Raw genomic sequence first — 16274 nt, 5'->3', positions numbered from 1 at the left:
TGCCTTGCCATCCTTTTTGCAAATATGTTGCGCCGTTGAGTTTATGACAAACGATCCGACTTAAATTTAATGAAAAACAGCTACACTGCGCACTGCCCACAGTTGGTGAAAATGTCCCAGGCCAAACTACTGTAAAACCCACTCTCTGTGATATCAGCAGAAGCAGTTTGCACTTCTTCTGTGGACTTGTTTTAAGACTCTAGAGATACATGTTCTCTATTTTATTTATTGCCAGGAATTAAACCAAACTGTTAACTGGGGAGGATTTATTTCTAGGTATATTATCACAAGGCTAAGCTGTTATATTTCACACACTACTATGAACCTTGTCAGTGTGTAAAATACGAAACTGAGCGATTTTAGCCAATGCTTACAGTACCCTCACCTACAAGTCAGTGACTCAATTTTACAACCTCAATGAAGGCTTCCCCCAAGACAGGTCTTACATTCATTTGATACACACCCTGGGTGCTGACACAAGCACTGTTCTTTTACAAGCTCGATGTTAGCGCACTAGTAAAGTCAGGAGTCAAGAAATTTAAGCTTCTTAGCTTTGTTTCCAAAAAAAGGAAAGTTGCAAGAGTTAGGCTCAAAACAAACAGGTCAAGTACTCTGACCTGACTTTTACTTTACTCTCTGGGACATTCCTCCAAAATTACCTCATAGGGGGGAAAGCAGGCCTGGAAAGCAATAAAACCAGTCTCAGTAGAGATGGCTTTTCCATCAGCTCTCCAGGTTCATTGTTCGGGGCTAAAGTTCCAACCTGTAGCAAAGAGGTTGTAATGACTTTAACTGCTGAGGGATAAACTCTCCCGTCTCAAAGTGTTGCAACTTTATAGTGGCTAAAGTCTAACTTTACACCTGAGTTAGCTAAAAGTTTAATTTTGGTTTGCAGTGTTTTGGTGTACATGCACGGGGACAGGTCGGGTTTCAGATGTCCAAAGGCCACGCTTAAGCCAAGTGGTTCTTCAACCACAGGAAAGAATTTAAAAACCTGCAAACACTGTTTCCTGTAATTATTTAAATTAAACTAGAACATAGCACATGGTGAATATACAGTACAGGGCAAAGGTCTTAGGCACTTTAGACGTTTAGATTATTATCCTTCACGCAATACAGTCAGGAAGTAGATGATTATTGGTCCAAACTTCATTCTACAGCATGACCAGCATGCCAACCACGCTGGCATTCCAGCATGGCTGAGCTGAATACCTGCTGCTGAGGGAGAAGCTGCTGTCTTTACTCTCAGTAGTGTCTCTGGAAGTTCCATAACAAGGACATCCTTGCTTTGCTGTTATGGAATGGCAAATAGCTTGTGGAAGAAAAAAATGTTGACAATCCAGCTAGCTTTACCTCAAATAGATTGCTCAGAAATTGAGAAACAGGCACAGTGACTTGTGCAAACATGTGCAAACACACACATAGAAATACAGTATATAAGGAAAACATTGGAGTTTGAACAATTCTAACAAGCCTGAAAGTCAGTATTTGGTATGACCACCTTTATTTTTTAACACAGGCTGAACTCTGGCATGCTTTCTTCTTATTTCTTTAAGCAGTCTTCGGTAATAGTTCTCCAGACTTCTTGAAATATATTCAAAGCACTTCTTTGGATGTTTCTGCCTTTTGTTCTGTTCTCTGTCTGATCCCACACTGCTCCAATAATCTTGATGCATGACTGATCCATGATCCATGACTGATAGTGTTCAATTGCGTTTTTGCTGTCCACGTGTGCTTTTAGTGCATTGGCCATATGTTTGGGATCATTGTCATGCTGAAAGAGGAAGCTGTTGCCAATCAGATGCTTTCTAGATTGTCTTGCACGGTGGATGAAAATCTGACCATGCTTTTCTGCTTTCATAATTTCAACCATTTTTCAACCACTGGCTCCTAACTCCTTGGTACTTGTGTTCAAAACAGTCTAGTCATTCAGTCTAGTTCTTGTGTAATTTGCTATACTTCAGTCTTTTCTCCCTGTTTCCCATCCTTTAGGTTTCCTGACAGCCACTCTTCCACTGAGGTCACTTCATGGATCAGCTGAAGGGCCAAATACATCGCTCAGGTCCTGGGTCAGGACTTTGTTGGATTTTTTCCCCTATTTCTTGAGGATAATCTGCTGTAGATTTTTGTTGTTGTTGTTTATTTATTTATTTATGTTTGGAGGCCTGATGCTCAGTGTTTTGGCCTTCACTTATCCAGTTGCTGACTTATGTCTAGTTTTAATAGATTCTTGGGAATCAAAACAAAAGTATCCATAACTTGAAATTTGGAGTTATCGTTCTCGAAATTTCGAGTTAATAAGTCAAAATTCCGAGTTATTTTCCTGAAATTTCGACTTATTAACTTGAAATTTTGAGAAAAGTAACTGGAAATTACTTGAATTATCTCATTTTCTTGGTACCTGGAAGGATATGGAGCAGAGGAATGAGCACTTAAAACCTGATTGTGAGCTACCAATGTATAGCAACAAATTGGCGCTTTCGAGAGTACGTTTGCTGATAGTAACGTCATGTGATTCAGCTAATAACACAAGGATTTCATCATTTGTGAAGCCACGCTGAAAATACTCAGCAATTAGTGCATTCATGACTGGCTGTAATACTGGTAGCTTAGCTGTAGCATTTGTAGCTGAGGGCTACAGCTTCCGGGTAACAAGGAAATTACATAATTCACGTAGATTACTCAGTGGCAGTGCAAACTCGAAATTTCGAGTTACTTTTCTCAAAATTTCGAGTTATGGATATATATATATATATATATATATATATATATATATATATATATATATATATATATATATATATATATATATATATATATATATATATATATATATATATATATATGTGTGCAGAAACAGGCTTCCATACAATTCTCATAGATTTAACCAAAGAGATTAGAAAAAATTATTTCTTTTGATGACAGGCTGCTTGTAACAAATTGCTTAAAGATGCAATTTTAGATTGTTTCATTGCCTGTTGTGTGTAGACACAACCATCCCTTAACTTAGGTGCCTTTTTTATGCTTAAATGACTGTAAAGTGGCTTAACACAAAACTCTTATTTTTTTAAAAATGGTCAAGTACAAAGTCTGGACTGAAAACGAGTGTGAAAGCAGCCAATGTACAAAGAAGTACAAAGAAAAAGAAGAAGACCATCAGAAATCCTGGAGAACTATTGCTCAACTATTGTTTTCCACTTTAAGAATGACAAGAAGCTAAACAGAAAGAAAGGGTGGCTCAAGACTTGTGCACAGTACTGTTAGTCTGTCTCTCTCAGAGAAGAATAAAGAAAGCTAGCAATAAGGAAAATCTACAATACAAAGAAATATCAAAGAATTATTTAGCTGAATGAGCAGACAGCTGTCTCCTGTTGACTCCCTCTAACCACTTCCGCATGTTGTATAGGAGGCAAACAACCACTGATAGCTGCGATTACCTAAAACTACAAATGATGGATTGCATAACGAGGGCTGATTCACAGCTTAATTAAATGTTTAATGCACACATGCACACAATTAAAAGATTTAAAAGGGAAATTGGGTTTGAGAATGTTAAATCAGGCTGCTGAAAAGCTGGCAGTAAAAAGTACACTAAGTAAATTTAAATACTCTGATATTGGTTTTGTGAAGCACACATAGTAGATAACAGTCTTTGTCACAGATGGCAGAAGCAGACTTCTATGCTGACAGGAGACTCAGCACTACAACGTACAGTGTTTACATAATCTGAGGATGTTGCCTGAACAGACACACTGGTGTAATACTGTCTGTCTGGGGCTCCAGTCTTTTTAATGGCTATGCACTGCCTGACCAGTGGAAATAGCTGACTAAATATTGGCTAAGTTGTTAAGGCTGGCTCAGGGAAGCCACGACAGACAAACATTAGGTAACTGTGGTTAAGCACCTTCAATTTAAGGTATTAAGACAGAGGTAACATAACACAAGCATAATGATCCGCATTTAAAATAATCTTTATGCAGCAGGCTACCAGCTATGTTTTTGCAAATGAACAGACCATGAATTACTCTACTTTATTCTTCTAGTCCACAAATTGGGGAGTAATCAAGTACAGCATCTGCTACAAATAGCCGTGCAAATGAGAGTTTAGGGCTGATTAAGTGTCTGACTAGAGCAACGGTTGAAACAAAAGCCATGGAGTTTTTTCGACTGAGTACATTGCAATCCGGTACCTTAAGGTCATCCAAGTAAGGTTATACGAACAGAGCTCTTGGAAAAGAAATTTGCTGCATGGCTCTGGAGGAACAGCAAACGTTATAAAGTTTTCCTTTTGAGACAATTCGATCGACAGGCACCCTATTGTTCCACAGTGAAACCGACTGCCAGTGCTGTGAAGGGAAAGTACGAGTAATAAAAAGTTTCATTTGATTGCTGTTGCTGGATGAATGTAACTTTTGAGTAGTTTCAGCAGGCGTTTTATGTCACGGCATCAGGTCCTCGGGAATGACATGCGACATTTACAACGACCTGTCAAATGGACAGTAATTATGGCAACGAGCTCCGCCGCTCGCCGGAAATTAAACACTTGTCGCAGTCAAGTGTGCCCTGTGCACATTCATGTGCAGGAAGCCGGTGGCATTTCACTAGTAAACACTTCGCACTTCAGAAAATTTTCAAAGGAAAAGTTTCAGCTTACAGAGATGAAACTTTGTCCTTGAGATCTGCCTGTTCAGCTAACCAAAATCAAACCTCTTTCCTGATCATAGCTGCAATGACGAAGAGGCAGAGCTGAAAGGACTTGACTTTGCATGTTCAGAAATGATTCCCAAGCTAAACTTCCAAACTAAACATGCATGTCCAAAGCGGGATTGGAAGACTGTTCTTATGAGGTAGTCTGAACGAACGAGACAAAAAAGCTTGCAGACACTCAGCCAAATTATGAGCTCAACACTGGCCTCTGAAAGCAGTCTGTGCTGAATGGGGAACTAAGTGTATACATGTGTTTGTTCAGAAGCGTGTGGTAATTAAGCTTGTCTCGTTTTCTGATGTGGTCCAGGAAATGCCTCACTGTTCCACTCGAGCCACGTTTAGGTTATACTAGTAAACATTTTGTATCCAGATTTCTCTGAGCTGTAAGACCCGTGGTGTAAGAGTCTTATAAAATCTTTCCGAAGGCATCTACTCATTACTGTAACTATAAAGCTTGAAATCACATTACATCAGTGTGAGCTGTTGAATCCAATAAATTAAAGAAGAATACGGCCGTTTCTATGCCAGAAGCTCATCTGTAGGACTTTATCGTATAAAAGTATTAAGTCTCGAGCAGACATGGGTTCTCCCGGTCGTTTTTTGCGGTTCCTTTGGTTTTCTCCTGTGAAATTTGGGTCCGTCTTTTCAGCGAGGGCAAAGAGCATGCTTTAATCTGGAAAATATTACTGGGGATGGAAGAACATGGGAAACAATAACAGTAAGAGGATTCCTCCTCTTCCATCCTCTGGGCTGCGTGATTAGGAGATATGCTTTCGTCTGCAATTTTACCTCACCACAGCAAACCGCTTGGCCCCCATCCTCCGCTACTCTTTTTCCATCTTCCTCTAAAGTGGGCTTTTGTATTGGCCCGCACATTATGCAGAATGGCAGGAACAGCAAAGAAAAACCCTCAGGTAATGGTTATATTAGTCTGTACTAAACTAAGATGTGCTCACCCAGACCATTTAAAACGTTCATTGAACTTTGAGCTTTCAGGTGACTCTTATACCTCCCGCCAGCAGAGTCCTAATAGATGACACTGACGTGTCATGAGGTTTCGTTGCCCTGTGTGGAAAGCTTCCCATGTTCAATCGAATACTTGCACTTCACACATGGAGAAGTCATCAAAACAAGTGGAGCAAGTAGCGCTTCCTTCAAAGCGAAATGACTCCCTTCTGTTTTTGACATCGAGAGAGCCAAAGCTTTCCGGCTACTGATTAACTACTGTTTTCACAGAGGAAACCATAACAAATGATTTGTACGCTGTCTAACAAAAAATCACCACGGGGACAGTAAACAGAAAATCTAATCCACTTTTACTTCCTGCTGGGTTGTATTGCGGAAAATACCTCGTGGAAAGGTAAGGCCACTGAGAAATCAAAATATGTACAAATCAGCGAGAAGCCAAACACTCTTATGCTTGATGCCTTTACATAATTACTGAATAGTTTGAATGTTTGTGGACATGCCACAGTCAAGGTCCTAGTGGAATTAAAGAGTGGTGATGTGTGATGAAAACCTGCATGCAAAGGGATGCACTAAAACTCGCAAGAGTGCAATTCTAGCAGACCTGCTTCAATGAAAGTAGGTGCAAGAAAAGTCTGATCACACACAGCTGATTATCTGAGTCAGTGTCACAACAGGGGATGATAACTGAACGGTTTTTGCCTGTGAGTTCTGCTCAGAGGGACATTCAGTCACAGAGTCTCATATTAAGCTCTTAAGTGCTGAGTATAGAAAACTGTCAGGTCACACAGGCTGATTGTGTAAGTTCTATGATTTGACAGTGTTTAAAGAAATTTGAGTAAAATAGTCTGCCCCATGTATGTCACTCTTTTTGATGTTTTTAGTTGACTGGAGGAGCCCCGGGGAACAAACCGCCAACCTTTTGATTAGTTGACTATCCGGTTGTACCTCTTGAGCCACATTTCTCTATGAGGGGTGTCTGTTACTACAAAAGTCAGTATTTGGGAGAAACATGCTTCCTTACCTTGTGGTGGGGGACATGGCTCTAACCCCAACTGATCAAGGTGGATGGCCCACCCCGAATCTGGTTCTTACAAAGGTTTCTTTTATTTAAAAGGATGTTTTTCCTCATGATTGAAGTGCCGGCTCATGGGCAAACTGTTGGGCTTCTCTCTGTGGTACCTTTTCCTGGTTCAGAGTCGACTTCTGGGGGAGGTGACTATGCTTGAAACCATAACCAGTCTCCACACAGACAAGGCAATCATTTTATGTTACTCTATTAGATAGAAATGTCTTTCTGTTGTTTTTGAACATTTTATAAACAAATGCCTATCGTGCGTGAGTAAATTGAACAAATAAATGAAATTTCATGTGCAAGAAAAAATGGTCTTTTTTCTAATTTAATTAAGTTCAGTTCAATTCATCCATCCATCCATTCGCTTCCGCTTATCCTTTTCAGGGTCGCGGGGGGCGCTGGAGCCTATCCCAGCTGTCATAGGGCGAGAGGCGGGGTACACCCTGGACAGGTCGCCAGTCTGTCGCAGGGCCAACACACAGGGACAGACAACCATTCACACTCACATTCACACCTAGTGACAATTTCGATTATCCAATTAACCTATCCCCACAAGCTGCATGTCTTTGGATGGTGGGAGGAAGCCGGAGTACCCGGAGGGAACCCACGCAAACACGGGGAGAACATGCAAACTCCACACAGAAAGACCCTGGCCTGATGGTGGAATTAAACTCAGGACCTTCTTGCTGTGCGGCAACAGTGCTAACCACCGTGCCACCGTGCTGCCTCAATTCAATTCAATTCAATTTTATTTATATAGCACCAAATCACAACAAAAGTCGCCTCAAGTGCAGTTTTAACCTAATTAACTAATTAATTAAAAAGAAATTTGAGCATTGCTTTATTTTACTGTAATGACTGTACAGGGTGGGCCATTTATATAGATACACCGTAATAAAATCTAAATGGTTGGTGATATTAAAGTCCTGTTTGTGGCACATTAGTATATGTGAGGGGGCAAACTCCTCAAGATGGGGGGTGACCATGGTGGCCATTTAGAAGTCGGCCATCTTGGATACAACTTTTGTTTTTTCAATAGGAAGAGGGCCATGTGACACATCAAACTTATTGGTAATGTCACAAGAAAAACAATGGCGTGCTTGGTTTCAACGTAACTTTATTCTTTCATGAGTTATTTACAAGTTTCTCTTTGTTCATAGCCATTGACATGTCGAAGAGGTTAACACGTGAGGACCGGATCGAAATTGTGTTGATATCTGGTGAATGCAGTAGCCGGGTCATTGCAGCAGATTTCAATGCAATCACCCTACGAGACCACCCATCTCCCATGCTACAGTTAGCAAACTGCTTGCTAAGTTTCGTGAAACTGGTTCAGTGTTGGATTTGCCAAAATGTGGACGCAAGAAAACTGTCACTAATGATGAAACATCAGTGGCTGTCCTAGCTTCATTCAGCAAGAGCCCACAGCGTAGCACTCGCCGCATGTCACTGGAGAGTGGCATTAGTCGAATATCCCTTCGGCGGATATTAGCTACTCACAAATGGCACCCTTTCAAACTCCAGCTACTGCAGCATCTCAACGAGGATGACCCAGATCGGCGCACAGAATTTGCAGAATGGGCAAAACAAAAATTGGAACAGGACCCTCAGTTCACGCAGAAGATTTTGTTCAGTGATGAGGCAAACTTTTATGTGAATGGTGAAGTTAACAAACAAAACCACCGCTATTGGTCTGACAATAACCCACATTGGATGGATCCCCCCAAGACTGTTGGAACAACAAAAGTGATGGTTTGGTGTGGCATATGGGGTACAACGATAGTGGGTCCATTCTTCATCAATGGAAACCTCAAGGCCACTGGATATTTGAAATTGCTACATGATGATGTGTTTCCCTCTTTATGCACTGAAGCTGGCACGTTCCCTGAGTTTCTGGGCGATCGTGGCTCAAGAGTTGGGAGTTCGCCTTGTAATCGGAAGGTTGCCGGTTCGAGCCCCTGCCTTGGACAGTCTCGGTCGTTGTGTCCTTGGGCAAGACACTTCACCTGTTGCCTACTGGTGGTGGTCAGAGGGCCCGGTGGCGCCAGTGTCCGGCAGCCTCGCCTCTGTCAGTGCGCCCCAGGGTGGCTGTGGCTACAATGTAGCTTGCCATCACCAGTGCGTGAATGGGTGGATGACTGGATATGTAAAGCGCTTTGGGGTCCTTAGGGACTATTAAAGCACTATATAAATACAGGCCATTTACCATTTTTTCCAGCAAGATGGTGCACCACCACATTATGGGTGCCAGGTCTGAGCATTCCTAGATGAACAGTTTCCTGGAAAGTGGATTGGTTGTCGTGGGCCAGTTGAATGGCCCCCAAGGTCTCCTGATCTGACCCCCTTAGACTTTTATCTTTGGGGTCATCTGAAGGCAGTTGTCTATGGTGTGAAGATACGAGATGTGCAGCACCTGAAACTACGGATACTGGATGCCTGTGCTGGCATTTCTCCTGCGGTGTTGCTATCAGTGTGTGAAGAGTGGGAGAAGAGGGTTGCATTGACAATCCAACACAATGGGCAGCACATTGAACACATGTTATAAGTGGTCAGAAACTTGTAAATAACTCATGAAAGAATAAAGTTACGTTGAAACCAAGCACACCATTGTTTTTCTTGTGACATTACCAATAAGTTTGATGTGTCACATGGCCCTCTTCCTATTGAAAAAACAAAAGTTGTATCCAAGATGGCCGACTTCTAAATGGCCACCATGGTCACCACCCATCTTGAGGAGTTTGCCCCCTCACATATACTAATGTGCCACAAACAGGACTTTAATATCACCAACCATTCCCATTTTATTACGGTATATCCATATAAATGGCCCACCCTGTAGTGTATATATGTGTATGTACTCTATCTCCCTTTAATGAGTGGCTCAATTTGAACAAAACTTTGCACATTGTCACAGTTACAGCGATTAGTAACTTTAATAATACGTTCTTTTTAAATTAATCATAAATCCCAATTCTTTTGATTTACTTCTACATCTTATGTTCATTTTGTCATCAACCTGATACTTCAGTGTCATGTACTCTGTTACAAAAGTAAGTGTTTGCAGACAAACAGGAATCTTTCACACAACCTACAGGTGGCAATCGGCATCTTCCATCAACCTCCCGCCTCCTGGTGAGGAAATACACATTTCTCCCTAGCAACTGGAGGTTGCCAGGAAGTGCTGACCATTGTTTAATCAACACAAGAACCACTGAGATTGCAACATGTGGTTAAAAATGAACAGTTTCCTTTTGTTGCTTCCCCTTCAGATGTCACTGTAATCTGTGCAACTCTTTCTAATGGAAGATCCACAGCCAGCCACTTTTTTAATGCTGTGTTTATGTCAAACCCATCAAACTGTTACATCTGATATTATTATATGACCATGTTATGATTCCCAGGTATTAGCATTCAGGCAGTCTAGCAATAGATGTGATGTTAAATCGCATCTAATGTTAATAAAGCTAAATGAAGGTGTAAATGGTCAGGCATTAAATCCACTATTCATTCGTTTTAGCAGCCCAGGCATGTTGTTATTCATTACACTGGCTCACATATTATTTAAACCAAATACAAAATTGAAATCTAAATTATACTTTTCGACACAGCGAACACCAGGAGACCGGACAGTGTGCGCACCATGATGACGCTCAGTGCGCACACTGTGTCTGAGGAGGATGTACTTCAGGAGAGTGAACCCACGCATCCGGACGGGATTCCCGGCCGCGTCCTCAAGTCATGCGCGCTCAGCTGGCTGGAGTGTTTACACATATCTTCAACCTTTCCTCTCTCTGTCTGTAGTCCCAGCCTGCTTCAAAATGGCCACCATCGTCCCTGTACCCAAATCCTCCACCATCTCATCATTGAACGACTGGCGACCTGTAGCCCTGACCCCATCGTGAGCAAATGCTTGAGAAGCTGGTCAGGGACTTCATCTGCTCCGCACTACCCGACTCACTGGACCCTCTACAGTTCGCATACCGCCAAACAGGTCCACTGATGATGCCATAGCCCTGACACTCCATGCTGCCCTGTCACACCTGGAGAAGAGAGACACGTATGTGAGAATGCTGTTTGTAGATTACAGCTCAGCATTCAACACCATCGCTCCTCGAAGCTGGACAGGAAACTGCAGGATCTAGGACTGAGCAGCTCCTCTGCAGCTGGATCCTTAACTTCCTGTCTGACAGACGCCAAGTGGTCAGACTGGGCAGCACCACCTCATCCCCCATCACACTGAACACTGGCGCTCCACAGGGTGTGTGTACTGAGCCCTCTCCTGTACTCACTCTACACCTACGACTGCACGGCCACTAACAACTCCAACATCATTGTGAAGTTTGCGGACGACACTACAGTGGTGGGTCTTATCACCAACGGTGATGAGACAGCCTACAGGGAGGAGGTCAGCGCCTGACCCACTGGTGTCAAGACAACCATCTCACCCTCAACGTCGCAAAGACAAAGGAGCTGATAGTGGACTTCCGGAGGTGCAGAGGAGTACACACCCCATCACCATCAACGGCGCCGCTGTGGATGAGCAGCTTCCGCTTCCTTGGTGTACATCTGGCTGAGGATCTTACGTGGTCAGTACACATAAACAAGACAGTGAAGAAGGCGCAGCAGCGCCTCTTCTTTCTCAGGAGACTGAAAAGATTCGGCATGAGCCCCCCCATCCTCAGGACCTTCTATCGCTGTGCCATTGAGAGCATCCTCACTGGATGCATCACCACCTGGTATGGCAACACCACCGCTTACAACCGCAAAGCTTCCAGAGAGTAGTGCGGTGTGCTGAACGGATAATTGGAGGTGAGCTTCCCTCCCTCCAAGACATCTACAGGAAGCGGTGCCTGAGGAAAGCGGGAGGATCATCAAGGACTCCAGTCACCCCAGCCATAAACTCTTCAGACTACTTCCATCAGGAAGGAGGTTCTGCAGCATCCTGTCCCGTACCAGCAGACTGAGAGACAGCTTTTTCCACCAGGCCATCAGACTGCTGAACACGTCATAGACACCTCACCCTCACTACTGGAACTTCAACATTATGCACTCCATACTGTACATTAATGCCACTGTTTTGCATACCTACCTCTGTATATTTTATATTTTATATATCTTATTTTATTGTTTACTCTATTTCATTTGTAAAACATGTATATACACACTCACACACACACACACACACACACACGTGAGAAAACATATTTAGTACACACATTCAGTAATGTATATACCTTTATATATGGTACATATATTTATTACTTTTTAGATTAACCATTTTTATATTTTGCTTGTTGCACGTTATTGTATTTTGCACAACTCTGTTGCTTGTGAAGCTTGCACACACAAGAATTTCACTGCATGTACTGTACCAGTGTACCTGCACATGTGATGTGACAATAAAGGTGATTTGATTTGATTTGATTTGATCTTCAATGTTTAATGCATAATTACTTTATTTTTATAGTAAGAGTTGGGATTTTGGAATTTACATTTTACAACATTTAGTGCTGGTATTTAGCATTCTTTCCCGATTTCACAAGCTGTCCAGGCTAACTAATGGCGACATTAATCCCGGCTGGTAGACTTTGCTAAAGACCTTATTTGGGTATCAGGTTTAGATTCAGGTCATTATCCTTCAGCACTCAGAAGGTTTCACATATGTTAAATGTAACAGCTGTTCTGAAGACGGCTGGTGGTCGAACGCTTTACTGAGACTTTTTTCATTTGTTATGCAAGTTCAAACTTTAAAAGGCCTGACAATAAAAATAATTCATAAAAAGCATCTACTAAGTTTTAATTACCAGTGCTTTAGAGCTCATTAGTAGCACAGATTTAAATTTAGTAGGTTAGCAAGAACTTAATACTCACAGCAGTGTTAACGTTTTTACGAGAATCACACAAACACACACGTACTCTACTGAAGGAATGGAAAAGGCCACGCTTGACTGAATGTAGTCACATAAACCGGAGTAGGTCTACCCTGGGACTTTCAGGTCAATGGCTTTCATTTGGAAATCTCGTCATTAAGGCTGAAGTTTACGATACAAAGAAAAGAAGAATAAAAATACGAATAAAAGCCATAATCCATGAATAATGTTGCATTTTTTGTGCTTTGCTTGTTCATTATTTTAAATATTCTAAGATTCCAATATTTCAGATTTTGTTAGGAAAAAAAGTCAAATGATGAATCCCATGTTGTTCAATATTCATCATCATCAAACTGATCACAATGAATTCAATACATTCAGTATTGGTGCTTACAGCTGCCTTTGATTTGTGGGATGACAATAAATCTGTAAGTGTAGTTGATGCAACTCTGCATCTGTTTCTTCCCTTTTAAAAACAACTTGTATATCAAGTCTCATCTTTACTGTTTCTCTAAATTAATTTTCTCTTTAATTTTGTCTAAATGTAATAGTCTACATATAATGTCTTCTTTTGCATTTTTTTAACATGTCTACTAGCTTTTAAAACTTTTATCACCAGCCTGTTATAGGAGAACACAATTATTAAATCAATAGCCTTACCAATATTTTTATTGTTATTCATTAATTCAAATGCAATATTTTTATTTACACATCGCATGTAAACATGTCAAACTTGAAGCCTACTATGTCACAAACTGAGTTCATCTGCAGCTCGAGTGAACGAGCTGTCCTGTGTTTGACAGGTGATGCCAAAATTTTGACTTGCAAATGTATAGTTTAGTATACATAATAATGATAGTATCAGTATAAAATGCTGGTTTTCCATCTACTTACTAACACTAATAACTGGTAACTGATGATCATCATTGTGCAGCATGAAGGTGTAGAAAGCCTGATACTGTTCCTGAAAGTGGAGTGACAATCAAATATTTGGACAAACACATATTTTATGATGTGTAACAAAATAAGTATGTAAGTCTTTGTCATAAAAGCAGAATTATTTTGAAGTGGTATTAAAAAAGACTTCCTACCATTTTTTGCGCAAAGGACATTATTAATAAGAACTTCTCTGACAAAGTGGAGGCTGCAAATTTTCAACAAAGTTCCTTACATTGGAATATGCCCATACACTCCATAAACTCCTGACTTCTTTGACATAATGTCTCCCTAGTGCTGCTACTAATGTGTTAGGCAGTATAGCATAGTTGTATGGAGTTTTAAAGGCACCCCCAGGCCTCCTGGGGTTCTGGGGGTGGCCCTGCTATCATCAGTATTTCCATAAACAGTAATGAAATGAGCTATGGGCCATGCTGCGGCAGGGTGCCTTTCCAATCTTTCCTCAGGCTGCTTTTCATCCAGAACTTCAGCCATTAAGTCTAGTGGACCTGAACCTAAAAATATAGCAGCAGAATACAGTTTTCACAAATAAAGGAGGCAAAACTAGAGGAAACTAGAAGGAACCAGACAATGATTCCAGGATTTATCGAGCTTATTAAAAGAAATGTGTCCTAAAAATGTTCAATAAGATTGGAAAAAGACAAAAAGATAACATTTAAACAGTGATCAATGCAACAGTCGGAAAAAACTGGAAAATTCATCTTCCCTTTAGAGAATACCTCCTGCTCTCCAGGCTCTCTTCCACCTGCGCCCTACTCTCACTACACATCATAATGTCGTCTGCAAACATCATAGTCCACAGAGAGTCCTGCCTGACCTCAACATACCTCCCCATTTTCCTTTGCCAATAGTAGCACAGTTTCCACTTGCACCCTGTTGTCCAGCAGTAGAGACAGTAGTTGTTAACCCGGGCTCTGTCCAATTGGTCACGGAAATTTCATTTTTTATGATCCACATGTTTGATTTGGCCACGATTTTTCGCCAGATGCCCTTTCTGACACAACCCTCCCTATTTATCCAGACCTGGGACCAGCACTATAGGATTGCACTGGCTTGTGGGCCTCTAATGGCTGGTTTAATTGCTAATACACCCACAGACACGCATATATATACTGTATGTAGTGATTACCTAGTATACTATTTGTTCTACCAGGTGAGTTTTAGGGGGCATTCGCTGTAACTGTGGAAATAATGGTCATCGAGCTGGAAAAGTAGGTCAAATATGCTGCTGACATAATTCACGCAGAGACTCACCAATTTCATAGTGAGCTGTGAAATCTGAACTGCACCACAGCCAGCCTGCACTAATGACAGAGCTATATGTGTTATGTGTGAAACACATTCCCTGTCAAGCTTTTGACAGGCCACCGGGACGGCCTATTAAAACTTATCCATGTATAACACCCGTAGAAAACAAGTGGGATTGCTTTTCACCCGCACATTAGGTCACACTTAATTATATTTTCAACTTGATCTTTATTTGTTGTCCTGCTCTGCATCCATGGATCCCAAGGCACAGCACCTGCAAAAGCCTTTACCTGAGTGCTCCTTTGGATTCTTTCCAAGTGATGTAAGGAAGACCAGACTTGTCTGGAAAGCACACAACAAATCTTTAATGCTCTGGAAAAATACATACGGTAACATCAATCTTTAAATTCAATGTCACGAGACAAGATGTATTTATAGCTTATTGAGATTATTTAGGGTTTAGAAACAGGGAAAAGGTGAAGATCAGGCAAAGTTAGTAACTTCTGAATTCCTGAAGTTTGGTCACAAGCTGCACATGTGGACAGATCTCTTTATGTTATTAGCAGTAAACGCATTGTTAGACCGTTACACCGTTAAATCGCCACATGAATAACGTCGAGTGAATTTCAGACGGGGCCACACAGGTTGCTCATTCCTTCAACGTCAGAATAATGAAGTCTGAATGAAATCCTGTTCCTCTGAATTCTCACACGTTGAATATTTACTAGTCTCATTTGGCGGTTTTGTGCAACAGTTGGGGTGAGCTCGACAAAATCCCGAGCCAGTCCCATTCTTTCCACTCGGATCATAAAACTCAAAGTTTTCCTCCCAACAGAACGGTCCTTGTAGGCCCAACCACAGGGAACAGTAAGCCCTACACAGCAAGGCCATGGAATAATTAAGCAGACTCTTTCCATACCACATCATATTTATGAAAATATGAATATTTATGTTTTAATGGCTTTGTTGGAGTGCCATCTCATTAGAGTGGAGAGATGTGTCAAAAAAGGCTGTTACAGCAGCAGTTTACAAAGGCGAAATCACGGCTCTAATAAGCTTGTCAATCAAACACTGATAACAAAGAAGCAACAAGCCGGGGGTGACAAGGTTGACGCAGGTCACCACAGACCCATCCGTCATGCCAGGCAGACAGGGAGAGAAGCTGGCCTGTACAAGACTGCGTTTAAACAAAGGTCTCTATGGAGACACATCTGCTAGGGACGTACACTAACTGCCAAGATACAAATCAGTAACTTAAATGATCTGATTTGCAAAGAAATACAGATACATGTTGTGAAAACATATTAATATTTTGTCAAAAAAGGATGAAAGTAAATGGGACAACTACCTGACGTACATTTTATGTTTGAGTAATAAACTGCTGACTTCAATGTAATAAAATCCATTAATGAAAGTGCACTAGAAACATCTTCCTGTGAAGCTTTAGTTTA

This window comes from Oreochromis aureus, linkage group 12 (assembly GCF_013358895.1).
Source record: "Oreochromis aureus strain Israel breed Guangdong linkage group 12, ZZ_aureus, whole genome shotgun sequence".
Taxonomy (NCBI): domain Eukaryota; kingdom Metazoa; phylum Chordata; class Actinopteri; order Cichliformes; family Cichlidae; genus Oreochromis; species Oreochromis aureus.
Note: the sequence above shows the minus strand (reverse complement) of the source record.